General features: G+C 38.5%; 1 non-coding gene across 1 annotated transcript; it reads right to left on the bottom strand.

The window, feature by feature from the left end:
- Window positions 1–13,623: 13,623 nt before the first annotated feature.
- Window positions 13,624–13,733, bottom strand: LOC149767991 (small nucleolar RNA R71). Its single transcript, XR_016400097.1, has one exon. It is a non-coding gene; the product is annotated as a small nucleolar RNA R71 (small nucleolar RNA).
- Between the last annotated feature and the right edge of the window lie 288 nt (window positions 13,734–14,021).

Here is a 14,021-nt window from a genome sequence, read left to right as displayed (position 1 = left end):
TTTCTTATCCAGCAAATATTTTAGTGCTGCATGGTCCGTAAAGATAACAATAGGAGCACCAAGAATATAAGAGCGAAATTTGTCTAATGCAAATACTACTGCAAGCAATTCCTTCTCAGTGGTGGTATAATTCATTTGAGCATCGTTCAAGGTTTTGCTTACATAGTAAATGACATATGGCTTATTATCCTTGCGTTGTCCTAGGACAGCTCCTATCGCATAGTCGCTAGCATCGCACATGATCTCAAAAGGTAATGACCAATCGGGTGGTCGCACGATGGGTGCAGTGCTAAGCATAGACTTCAACTTTTTGAATGCCTCTTGACAGGTTTCAGTCTAATTGAACGGTGTAGCAAGGGATAGGAGGTTACATAATGGTCGAGCTATGACACTAAAGTCCTTGATGAACCTCCTATAAAATCCGGCATGACCCAAAAATGATCTAACATCTCTAACCGTCTTGGGTGCAGGTAGCTTGGCGATTAAGTCAATCTTAGCTCTATCAACTTCCATGCCCTTCGATGAAACAATATGTCCTAGGACAATTTCCTTTGGCACCATGAAGTGGCATTTTTCCCAATTCAGTATCAGATTCTTTTCCATGCATCGAGCTAAGACTGCTTGTAAATGTAATAAACAATCATCAAAAGAATCACCAAAAATAGAGAAATTGAAAGTGAATCCTAGGTTCTTCGGTGTTTAGCATGCTGAATTTTTTTTTTTTTTTGAAAACCATGGCTGAACCTGATCGGGTTGCCTACGTACCCCTTCATAAGGGGGATCAAGCCATACGTAGTTCTTTTTAAGTTTTAAAACGCAGCGGAAAAACCGAATCAAACAATTTAATTCATGCATGCTTACAAGATCAAATCTAGAAATCAGCACCTTAAGAACACATAGGATTATGCCGGAATCGTTTAAACAATTATGTTAAAACTTTTATGCATGATTAACTATCAGATCTGAAACTTAAGAACTCTATTCCAATTAATCTCCGAATATCCATCGAATGGATTCTGGAGATATCTCCGTGAGGAGCCCCAAAAGAGGGTAAAACCTCGGAGAATTGGACCTAGACCTTGACACCATAATAAATGAATGCTAGATTAATACCTTTTATGATGGATGAAAGTTGTGAATCTGATTCTTGACTTCGCAGCCACGCACACGAATGGCCTCTACGAGAAGTACACGCGAAGTCCTGAAGGATCTTCTTCCGCAACAGTGCTAGCAGCTGCAGAACACTTGAAAGCTGAAATCTGCCCGCCGGGATTCAATCAACTCTTGATCAATCGTCTTGAAGCAGATAGAGATGAGGTTTGTAAGGGAAGTAGAGGACTCAGATCTGATCTTGAATCTTCTAGATATTCACCTTGAAAACCCTATCTAAAATGGAGAAGAAGAGGAGGAGGAGGCGGGTGAGGAAGAAGGCTGCAATGGATGTGTTTTTGGTGCCCATGTTTGACCCCTTTTAATGGCCTCCGAATTTTTATTCAAGATTCGAAATTTATTTTCAGAAAACCTCTTTTAGTTGGCACATGCAAAGGAATAGGAACAACCCAAATCAGATCTCAACCAAATCTGATTTAAATTCAAATTTTAAACACATGTGCAAGAGGGAAGGAATTTGAAATCCATGCGGCAAGGTAAAACACTTCATAATTTCGAAATCACCTCTTGAAATTCGAATTTAATCCATTCAAAAACTCAGACGCCACCTTGGCTGATGGTTTGAGTGATTAAAATCATTTAACACATTGCTTAATGTTTGAATTTAAATTCAAATAACAAACAATGTCGCCATGTGTCAAGCAATGGGTCCATGTGCCATGCAATAATTTTGGTTTATTTAAAATTCATGAAATCCAATTCCATGTCACCAATAATTGCCACATCATCTGAGCCTAATCTCCTTGGGTTGCACCTAATCAAATTTGGTCAAACCTGAATTAAAACAAAGCAATTTGGTTGAACCCAATCTAATCAGGTCAGACCCTGATTGAGCTCAAATTGAATCCAATTCAATTTTGGCTCATGCAAACTCAATCAAATTGAATTATTACTTTGTGTTGGACCTAATTCAATTAGGTCAATCCCCAATTAAGAATAAATTAATTTAAAATTAATTTGATCAGCTTAAGTCCTTTTTGGTTCTGACCTAATCCAATCAGGTCAAAACCCTGATTGAGCCCAAACTTGAATCCAATTCAATTTGGCTCATCCTTAGCACAATTACTCAATCAAATTGAGTTTATTAGTAATTTAATTACTAATTAATCCTTCAATAATTACTTTAATTATTTTATAAGATAATTTGCCAATCAAATTGACTAAATTATCCCTGAATGATTCTTAATCATTCATCAGCTTTCTTGATCAATCAGGAATCTTCTATGCGTGTGACCTCATAGGTTCGAACCTAAGCCGGTAGTATAGGAACAATTTTCTACACTAATCGATGTGACCATCTAGCAATGGTACCCGACGTCCGGATAGGTCGAATATATGCGAAGCAAATATTCTGGAACCCTGAACTATGGTTACTGTATAATTCAATCCCTTTGACTCCTAATGCCAGGATGACTTAGAGCTCACTGTCAACCCTATAATTAGTACATCCATTATGTGATTAACTTTAGATATCCCGTGACTCCTCACTGGGATTACCCTGGCCAAAGTTTTGCTAAATTAATCACAAGACATTATCTCCTGTTTTCAGGAGGGGTCAATTCCATCTTGACTCACAACTGACTACGCAAGTACTTGACTGCACCCAGTGACCTTCCGTCACTGAATTAGAAATTCAGGTAGTCCGGTACCAAAGTACAGTGAGTTGTTTGCTAGTCACAGGTTGCGGTCTCAGGTCAGAGGGCCAAACTTATACCCATATCCACTCGGAACATCTCTCGATAGTAGAGCGTTCCGGAATTGGTCACGTTTAGTGAAATGTACTTCTACACTTCACTTGTATGGCATACCAGTGTCTCCACACTCCTTGGTTAAGAGAACAACCAACGTATATGTCACACAACGGCCTAATCTCGATAATGTTGTCGTCCTAGTAACAACATATCATTTCGTCGCAAACAAATTTAAGGACTCAAAGATAAATCCTCCTTTATCATAACATAAGTCCTAAGGACTTCATCATATAAGAGTTCATTTGAAGATGAAATGATAAATAATGCCAAATAACACTTTATTAATTTGTCAATTCATTTACAAAATTCAATCATCAATATGCTGACGATTGACATTTAGGATACAAATTCCAACAACTCTCACTTAGCCTAATGCCAATCGGCACAGTATCTAATACCCATCTTCGACTTGTGTTCGTCGAACTCTTTGATGCCGAGGACTTTGGTAAATGGATCGGCCAGATTTTCTTTTGTGTCAATCTTCTGAAGATCAATATCACCTCGATCGATGATCTCTCGAACCAGGTGGTAGCGACGTAGAATATGCTTGGTCCGCTGATGTGCTTTGGGTTCTCTTGCTTGAGTTATGGCCCCAGTATTGTCACAAAATACAGGCACTGGACCATCAATGGAGGGTGTCACTCCAAGCTCGGTGATGAACTTCCGCAACCATACAGCTTCCTTGGCGGCATCAGATGCTGCGATATATTCTGCTTCACATGTAGAATCTGCCACTGTATGCTGCTTGAAACTCTTCCAGCAGATGGCCCCACCCTTAAGAGTGAAGATATATCCTGACACGCTCTTGCTATCATCTTGATCTGACTGAAAACTTGAATCAGTATATCCCTCAAGTTTTAAGTCAGAATCACCATAGACAAGCCACTGATCTTTAGTATTTCTCAAATACTTAAGGATGGTTTTTACAACCTTCCAGTGGTTGCTACCTGGATCAGACTGGTATCTGCTCACTACTCCTAGTGAGTATGCCACGTCTGGTCTAGTACATGTCATGGCATACATTATAGATCCCACTGCCGAAGCATATGGAATTCTATCCATACTCTCTCTTTCTTGAGGGGTTGTCGGACAATCCCTTTTAGAGAGGTTAATTCCATGGCCCATCGGAAGATAGCCTTTCTTGGAATTAATCATACTGAACCTCTTCAGTATAGTATCAATGTATGTGGATTGGGATAATCCAAGCAATCTTCTAGATCTATCTTTATAGATCTTCATCCCTAGGATGTAAGATGCTTCTCCCAAATCCTTCATGGCAAATTGAGATGATAGCCAAACCTTTATTCCTTGTAATGCAGGAATGTCATTTCTGATTAAAAGAATGTCATCCACATACAAAATAAGGAATATAATAACTGAACCATTTGCCCATTTATAAATGCAAAGTTCCTCTTCATTCTTAATGAAGCCATATGTTTTGATTACCTTATCAAAACGTATATTCCAACTCCGTGAAGCTTGCTTTAATCCATAAATGGATTTTTGAAGCTTGCACACTTTAGACTCATCTGCAGATGTAAAACCTTCAGGTTGTATCATATACACTTCCTCTTCTAAATCTCCATTTAGAAATGCGGTCTTTACATCCATTTGCCAGATTTCATAGTCTAAATGTGCTGCTATCGCAAGCACAATCCGAATGGACTTGAGCATTGCCACAGGAGAAAACGTCTCGTCATAGTCAATACCATAACGTTGACGATAACCTTTGGCAACCAAACGGGCTTTATAGGTCTCTACCTTTCCGTCTGCACCCCGTTTCCTTTTGAATATCCACTTACACCCTATGAATTTAATTCCTTCGGGTGGGTCAACTAATGTCCAAACATCATTGACCTTCATGGATTCCATTTCGGATTGCATGGCTCCAAGCCATTTATCAGAGTCATACCTCTGCATTGCATCCATATATGTGATCGGATCCTCATCGTTTTCATCAAGTTCGATAGGATCCCCATCCCGGACCAAGAAACCGTAGTATCTGTCCGGCTGACGTGGTACTCTACCCGATCGCCTTAATGGTGCATCTAATATGGGTTCTGGATCTGATCTAATCAAATCCGACTCAACTGGTTCAGTAGATGGTGTCGGATCTTCTACATGTTGAACTTCTCTAAGCTCAACATTAGAGCTATTTGTTCCTTCACCAAGGAATTCCTTTTCTAAGAAAATTGCTCTATTGCTTACGAACAACTTTTGTTCTTCAGCAAAGTAGAAGTAATATCCTTTAGTTTCTTTAGGGTAACCAACAAAGAAACATTTGTCAGACTTGGGTTCAAGTTTGTCTGTCTTCAAACGTTTGACGTACGCCGGACACCCCCAAATCCTAAGGTGAGAGAGCATCGGCTTACGTCCAATCCACATTTCATGTGGTGTTTTATTTACAGACTTACTTGGAACCTTATTTAGAATATAGCAGGCTGACTCAAGAGCATATCCCCAAAAGGATATGGGCAGATTAGCAAACCCCATCATGGATCGAACCATGTCTAACAGAGTTCGATTTCTCCTTTCTGACACACCATTATATTGTGGTGTACCAGGAGGAGTCCATTGGGAGAGAATCCCATTTTCTTCTAGATATGTCAAAAATTCACTGGAGAGGTATTCACCTCCTCGATCTGATCGAAGAGTTTTAATACTCTTTCCAGTTTGTTTTTCTACTTCATTACGATATAATTTGAACATTTCAAATGATTCAGATTTATGTCTCATTAAATAGACATAACCATACCTAGAAAGGTCGTCTGTAAACGTAATGAAATATGAATACCCACCTCTAGCATCTGTGCTCATTGGCCCACATACATCAGAATGTACAAGGGTCAATAAATCACTGGCTCGTTCACCTTTTCCGGTAAAAGGTGATTTGGTCATTTTACCAAGAAGACATGATTCACAGGTTGTCAATGATTCACAATCATTAACATCAAGAATTCCCTCTTTACTTAACCTGTTCATCCTATTCTTGTTAATATGACCTAGCCTATGATGCCAAAGGTAGACATCCGTGACATTATCTATTCTAGGGCGCTTATTGGATTTATACATTACATGAACAGGCTGTGACAAAATGTAAATGCCATTACTCAGAATTCCATTCATTACAACAACACCATTCCAAATGACATTGCAATAATCCTTTTTTATTGATATTTCATAACCATTTTTGGCCAAAAGGCCTACAGAAATGATATTCAATAGAAAACTTGGACAATAGTGACAATCACTAAGGACATTTACATGAGAGCTGAATTCAAGTTTAAGAATTCCTAAAGCTAGAACTGGAACTGGTCTTCCATCTCCAACATTCAGGAACCTTTCTCCTTCTTCAAACCTCTTACTGACTTGTAGCCCCTGCAACGAATTGCAAATATTAAAAGGACTACCGGTATCCAATACCCAGGTCGAATTATCACAAATAGAAAAATTGCAAGGTGTTATCATATAAGTACCTTGATTGGCAACTGATTGCCCACTTTTCTTAGGCCGGTTCGGATCGAGGGATGCAATGTAAAGAGGACAGTTCCTCTTCCAATGTCCTTGCTTCTTGCAGAAGAAGCACTCCGCCTTGCTCTGATCAGCCTTTTTATTCTTTTTCTGACTAGGCTGAGCATGGTGCACCTGTTTCTTTTGGATTTTATTTTTCTTTTTTCCTTTCTTAAAGGAGCGACCCTTGGATGAACCTCCCACTAAATTCACCGTCTTCTTAAGAAGTTGGTGATCATTCTCAAACGTCTGTAGTAACCCCAACAATTGGTGATAATTCACTACAGGTTTCGTCATACGAAAATGAGTGAGAAAAGGACGGTATGATCCAGGCAATGAGTTTAGTATGGCATCCTTCCCCAATTGATCATGAAGGGGAAAGCCAAGAGAGCTTAGACGCTCGATCAACTCAATCATGTACAGTACATGATCAGTTACCGAGGTCCCATCTTTCATTCGGGCGCTGAAGATGGCACAACTAGTTTTGTGCCTCTCAACGTCGTCAGGAACCCCGAATGATTCATTCAACACTTGAATGATATCTTCCGGCTGCGTATTCTCAAAACGCCTACTAAACTCATCACTCATTGCTGCCAACATGATGCATCGAACAGTGATCCGGTCACTGAGCCACTTCTGATAAGTGTCTCTGGCCGATCTTGATGCATTAGCAGCGGGCTGCTCAGGTGCTTGATCCGTTATCACATAAAGGATCCTCTCATGCTCTAGCACTATTTTCAGTTTCCTATGCCAATTATTGAAATTTGGACCAGTCAACTTGTCATTGTCCAACAATGAGCGAAGTGATAAATTAGTGGCCATTTTTGCATAAAAAGAAAATTTGGCTATTAGTATATGAATTGACTAAACACAGTAGACTTGGACTTTAGTCTAAAGATATTCCCACTATTTTATACAAATTGGTAGCCTCTACCTCTAATTCGAAAAATTACTCCTAATTCTTTAGTGGGCACTAGAACCCAATAGATCCCATATAGGCCCGAGTGTGGCTCGGCCAACCCATATGCACCTATTGGTAGGTTCTTAACCAATTGCTTCACCAAGCAACTTCTAGTGATGATTTTGCCCTAGGTTTTCCGGCAGGCGTGTGGCGCCTCCACCGAATACCCTAGTCAGATCCAACCATTAAATGATAGGGTTAAGGCTAATCAACTAATAGACGACCAAGCCCGAGTGTGGCTCGGCTCACCTGACCGCCTATTGAAGGTACACTTAACTCATCATATATTGAATGACAATTCCAATGCTTGATAAGTACCAGGCGTGTGGCGCCTCCAATAATTATCAAAACATTGGACCCATTATCACCCAACTTAATGGGAGGCTATGACCTAGTTATCTCCATAACCATTTCATTTTAAGGACCTAATAATTTTAGAGGATTTCATAATTAGGATAGATGAGAAGATCCGGTTAGTCTAATTTCTCCCACTGACTTCACCAAATCAGATTAGACTCAAACCGGTTAAGGAGACACCTAAATCAGTCATACTGATTTTCCTTAAGGCATGGGCTAACTCGAATCATTAAGTGATCCAATCAAAATGTGATTGACCATGTCGGCCAGGTAAGTGAGATCGGTGGAAGGGATATGCCATTAACTCGACAAAGACGAATCAGTGCGAGTAGCTCCCAATTAAAAACCACCGGTCAAAACTGCCAAACTTACCTTAGACACCGACTGGTTAATCAATTTCGATTTGATTACTCAAATGACTCGGGCTACACCTCTGAGCCTAAATCAAGTTCCATCTTGGTCTAATCAAAGACATGGAATTGATCAATCTACAACTATTGTACTTAACCTAGAGTTTCCTTGACCTAATCTAGTTACTACTTAATTAGATTTGATCAATTAACTCTAATTAGACCATGTTTGATTCTAACCTTAGGTCTAACCCAATCCTAAGAACTTGATTCAAGCTAACCCATATGCCCAAAGAATTATGCAATGTCAATTAATTGAGTTACAATTCTATTTCATAACACTTAATTCTCAATTAAGTTTAGACTTATGAAAGTTTTGATCATTGCATATTTCTTTTTAATTACATATTAATTACAATCTTTCAGTTCTTAAAACACATTTTCAGATCTGAGTTTTTGTAATTAATCACATGTAATCAGATTTAATTCATGTTTAAGTCATTATGTTTTATGTTCATGCATCACATATACATAACAACATGAATTAATACAAACAACATACATCTTATGTATTTGTTTTTTCACTTTTATTTTCAGATCTGATTTGTTCATTAAAATCAAAGATCATATGAATCATAAACTTTATTTAGATCTAATCTAAATAATATTATGATTTCAGATTTATTCATGTTACTAATCCTAACACAAACATGCATCATATGCATCCAAAATTTCAGATCTACTTAATCATGCATAATCAGCAATTAAATCAATCATAAAAAGCACTTTAGATCTAATCTAAATATGTTAATGATTTCAGATTTAATTGCAAGAATTAAAACATAAAAGTTTAAACATAAACCTAGCTCTGATACCACTGAAAGTGAATCCTAGGTTCTTCGGTGTTTAGCATGCTGAATTTTTTTTTTTTTTTTTTTTGAAAACCAAGGCTGAACCTGATCGGGTTGCCTACGTACCCCTTCATAAGGGGGATCAAGCCATACGTAGTTCTTTTTAAGTTTTAAAACGCAGCGGAAAAACCGAATCAAATAATTTAATTCATGCATGCTTACAAGATCAAATCTAGAAATCAGCACCTTAAGAACACATAGAATTATGCCGGAATCGTTTAAACAATTATGCTAAAACTTTTATGCATGATTAACTATCAGATCTGAAACTTAAGAACTCTATTCCAATTAATCTCCGAATATCCATCGAATGGATTCTGGAGATATCTCCGTGAGGAGCCCCAAAAGAGGGTAAAACCTCGAGAAATTGGACCTAGACCTTGACACCATAATAAATGATTAATGCTAGATTAATACCTTTTATGATGGATGAAAGTTGTGAATCTGATTCTTGACTTCGCAGCCACGCACACGAATGGCCTCTACGAGAAGTACACGCGAAGTCTTGAAGGATCTTCTTCCGCAACAGTGCTAGCAGCTGCAGAACACTTGAAAGCTGAAATCTGCCCGCCGGGATTCAATCAACTCTTGATCAATCGTCTTGAAGCAGATAGAGATGAGGTTTGTAAGGGAAGTAGAGGACTCAGATCTGATCTTGAATCTTCTAGATATTCACCTTGAAAACCCTATCTAAAATGGAGAAGAAGAGGAGGAGGAGGCGGGTGAGGAAGAAGGCTGCAATGGATGTGTTTTTGGTGCCCATATTTGACCCCTTTTAATGGCCTCCGAATTTTCATTCAAAATTCGAAATTTATTTTCAAAAAACCTCTTTTAGTTGGCACATGCAAAGAAATAGGAACAACCCAAATCATATCTCAACCAAATCTGATTTAAATTCAAATTTTAAACACATGTGCAAGAGGGAAAGAATTTGAAATCCATGCGGCAAGGTAAAACACTTCATAATTTCGAAATCACCTCTTGAAATTCGAATTTAATCCATTCAAAAACTCAGACGCCACCTTGGCTGATGGTTTGAGTGATTAAAATCATTTAACACATTGCTTAATGTTTGAATTTAAATTCAAATAACAAACAATGTCGCCATGTGTCAAGCAATGGGTCCATGTGCCATGCAATAATTTTGGTTTATTTAAAATTCATGAAATCCAATTCCATGTCACCAATAATTGCCACATCATCTGAGCCTAATCCCCTTGGGTTGCACCTAATCAAATTTGGTCAAACCCGAATTAAAACAAAGCAATTTGGTTGAACCCAATCTAATCAGGTCAGACCCTGATTGAGCTCAAATTGAATCCAATTCAATTTTGGCTCATGCAAACTCAATCAAATTGAATTATTACTTTGTGTTGGACCTAATTCAATTAGGTCAATCCCCAATTAAGAACAAATTAATTTAAAATTAATTTGATCAGCTTAAGTCCTTTTTGGTTCTGACCTAATCCAATCAGGTCAAAACCCTGATTGAGCCCAAACTTGAATCCAATTCAATTTGGCTCATCCTTAGCACAATTACTCTATCAAATTGAGTTTATTAGTAATTTAATTACTAATTAATCCTTCAATAATTACTTTAATTATTTTATAAGATAATTTGCCAATCAAATTGACCAAATTACCCCTGAATGATTCTTAATCATTCATCAGCTTTCTTGATCAATCAGGAATCTTCTATGCGTGTGACCTCATAGGTTCGAACCTAAGCCGGTAGTATAGGAACAATTTTCTACACTAATCGATGTGACCATCTAGCAATGGTACCCGACGTCCGGATAGGTCGAATATATGCGAAGCAAATATTCTGGAACCCTGAACTATGGTTACTGTATAATTCAATCCCTTTGACTCCTAATGCCAGGATGACTTAGAGCTCACTGTCAACCCTATAATTAGTACATCCATTATGTGATTAACTTTAGATATCCCGTGACTCCTCACTGGGATTACCCTGGCCAAGGTTTTGCTAAATTAATCACAAGACATTATCTCCTGTTTTCAGGAGGGGTCAATTCCATCTTGACTCACAACTGACTACGCAAGTACTTGACTGCACCCAGTGACCTTCCGTCACTGAATTAGAAATTCAGGTAGTCCGGTACCAAAGTACAGTGAGTTGCTTGCTAGTCACAGGTTGCGGTCTCAGGTCAGAGGGCCAAACTTATACCCATATCCACTCGGAACATCTCTCGATAGTAGAGCGTTCCGGAATTGGTCACGTTTAGTGAAATGTACTTCTACACTTCACTTGTGTGGCATACCAGTGTCTCCACACTCCTTGGTTAAGAGAACAACCAACGTATATGTCACACAACGACCTAATCTCGATAATGTTGTCGTCCTAGTAACAACATATCATTTCGTCGCAAACAAGTTTAAGGACTCAAAGATAAATCCTCCTTTATCATAACATAAGTCCTAAGGACTTCATCATATAAGAGTTCATTTGAAGATGAAATGATGAATAATGCCAAATAACACTTTATTAATTTGTCAATTCATTTACAAAATTCAATCATCAATATGCTGACGATTGACATTTAGGATACAAATTCCAACAGAAATCATCCATAAACACTTCTAAAAATTTCTCGTTCATATCTTCAAAAATACTGAGCATGCATTGAAATGTCGCAGGTGCATTACATAACCCGAATAGCATCCGACGGAAAGCGAATATGCAAAAAGGACAAGTGAAAGTAGTTTTTTCTTGATCCTCAGGTGAAATTTTGATTTGGTAGTACCCGGAATAGCCATCGAGAAAACAATAGAAATTGTGTCCTGCAACTCTTTTCAAAACTTGATCTAGGAAGGGTAAAAAAAGTGATCTTTCCTAGTGACCAAATTCAATTTTCGGTAGTCAACACACATGCGCCAACTCGTCGGAACACGAGTTGGGACTAGTTCACCCTGCTCATTTTTGACTACTGTCAGACCCGCTTTCTTAGGAACGACTTGAGTAGGACTTACCCACTTGCTGTCGGATATTGGGTAAATGATACCCACGTCAAGCAACTTGAGGACTTCTGCCTTAACCACATCTCTCATCGTAGGATTCAACCTGCGTTGCATTTGCCTTGTGGTTTTGGCATTGTCCTCCAAATATATCCGGTGCGTGCAAATTAAAGGGCTAATCCCCTTCAAGTCTGCAATAGACCACCCTAAAGCTCCTTTATGATTCTTTAGAACACCAAGTAATTTTCTTTCTTGGGATGATCAAGATCAGATGAGATGATTATAGGAAAAGTGTCCTCGGGTCCAAGAAAGGCATACTTGAGTTCCTTCGGTAAAGGTTTCAACTCGAGCTTAGGTGCTTGTTTATGGGATAGTACTATCTTTACTTCTCGAGGTGGCAACAGTTCAAATTCCTCTATTCTCGGTCTCTACCCATTGACCATCATGACATCCGAATTATCTAAAATAGGTGGGACCACATCATCAGCAGTACCTTCAGAATACCAATCTATCAAACCATTGTCGGCCGATTCAGTAAATGTTTCTTTTAATAGATATTCTTCCGCAATGGTTTCAACCCATTCAACTTCCTTACTTTCTTCATGATCACTGGGTTGTTTGCTTATACTAAAGACATTCAGTTCCAAGGTCATATTGCCAAAAGAAAGCTTCATGACACCATTCCTACAATTGATCAATGCATTAGAAGTTGCAAGGAATGGACGTCCTAAGATGACCGGAATCTGAGATGGTGAATTGGAAGCCGGATGTGTGTCCAGTACGATAAAGTCAACAGAAAAATAGAACTTGTCTACTTGGACCAACACATCTTCGATAATCCCTCTAGGGACCTTCACTGACCTGTTAGCTAATTGTAAGGTGACAGTTATTGGCTTCAACTCACCCAAACCGAGTTGCTCATATACCGTATATGGCAACAAATTCACACTCGCTCCTAAATCTAGCAATGCTCGCTCAATCCTAAAATTGCCAATGATGCAAGAGATAGTTGGGCAACCTGGATCTTTATATTTAGGAAGAATGTTATGCTGTAAAATCGCACTCACATTTTCAGCCAAAAATGCCTTCTTCTTGACATTTAATCGACGCTTGACAGTGCACAAATTCTTTAAAAATTTTGCATATGAAGGCACTTGTTAGATTGCATCAAGAAGAGGTACATTGATTTTTACTTGCTTAAAAAGCTCAAGAATTTCAGAGTTTGGTTCAAGCTTTTGCAAGGGCTTTAATCTATGTGGAAATGGTGCAGGAGAAGGATATTTAATTTTTTCAGTAGATGTTGGTGCTTCAGTTTCTTCGTTATCCTTTTCTTTTGTCTCGGGAGGGTCAGAATCAGGTATGACTTTGAAATCAAACCAGGAGTAATTCAATTGCTGCCCAAGTATCATGGAATGGAATCCGAGAACCCTTATCTTCACCTTAAGGATTTTGAGAAAATTAGCATCACATTTAGAGTACCAAATGTATCGGAAGGCGTCCTTAAATTAACCTTGTTTCCTTTTTCCATAAAGGATAAAGCCAAAACATGGCTGAACTCCTTGAGACCTAGATCGCTAGGAACATGGCATGATATGCAAAGAGAATTCTTGAAAAAATTCTTTCACGCACAAAGGACTAACTTTTTAAAAAGGCACATTAGTAATTTCCAACAAAAAGACCATGAAACATTTTATGAATGTTGGAAGAGATTTAAAGAGTTGCTTCTCTCTTGCCCTCATCACAAGTTTGAAACATGGAGAACCATTAGTTTCTTTTACGAAGGGTTGTCTCCACAGTTAAAACAATTTATAGAGACTATGTGCAATGGTCTATTTTTGGAAAAGCAACCCGATGAGGTGTGGGACTATTTAGACTCTCTCGCAGAGACTGCACAATTATGGGATACAGGGGATAGAGTGAATAAACCTTTGCCTAAGCCTACTAGCATTGGACATGAGGGACTTTAAAATCTTAGTACTCAAGATGATATTCAGGCTAAAATGGCAGCCCTTACTAGGAAGGTAGAGGAAATTGA

This window comes from Phoenix dactylifera, chromosome 3 (genome assembly GCF_051530095.1).
Source record: "Phoenix dactylifera cultivar Ajwa chromosome 3, Ajwa_hap1_PhDact_Kaust_v1.1, whole genome shotgun sequence".
Classification (NCBI taxonomy): Eukaryota; Viridiplantae; Streptophyta; class Magnoliopsida; order Arecales; family Arecaceae; genus Phoenix; species Phoenix dactylifera.
The sequence above is the reverse complement of the archived record's forward strand: the minus strand, read 5'-3'. Positions and strand labels throughout refer to the sequence as shown.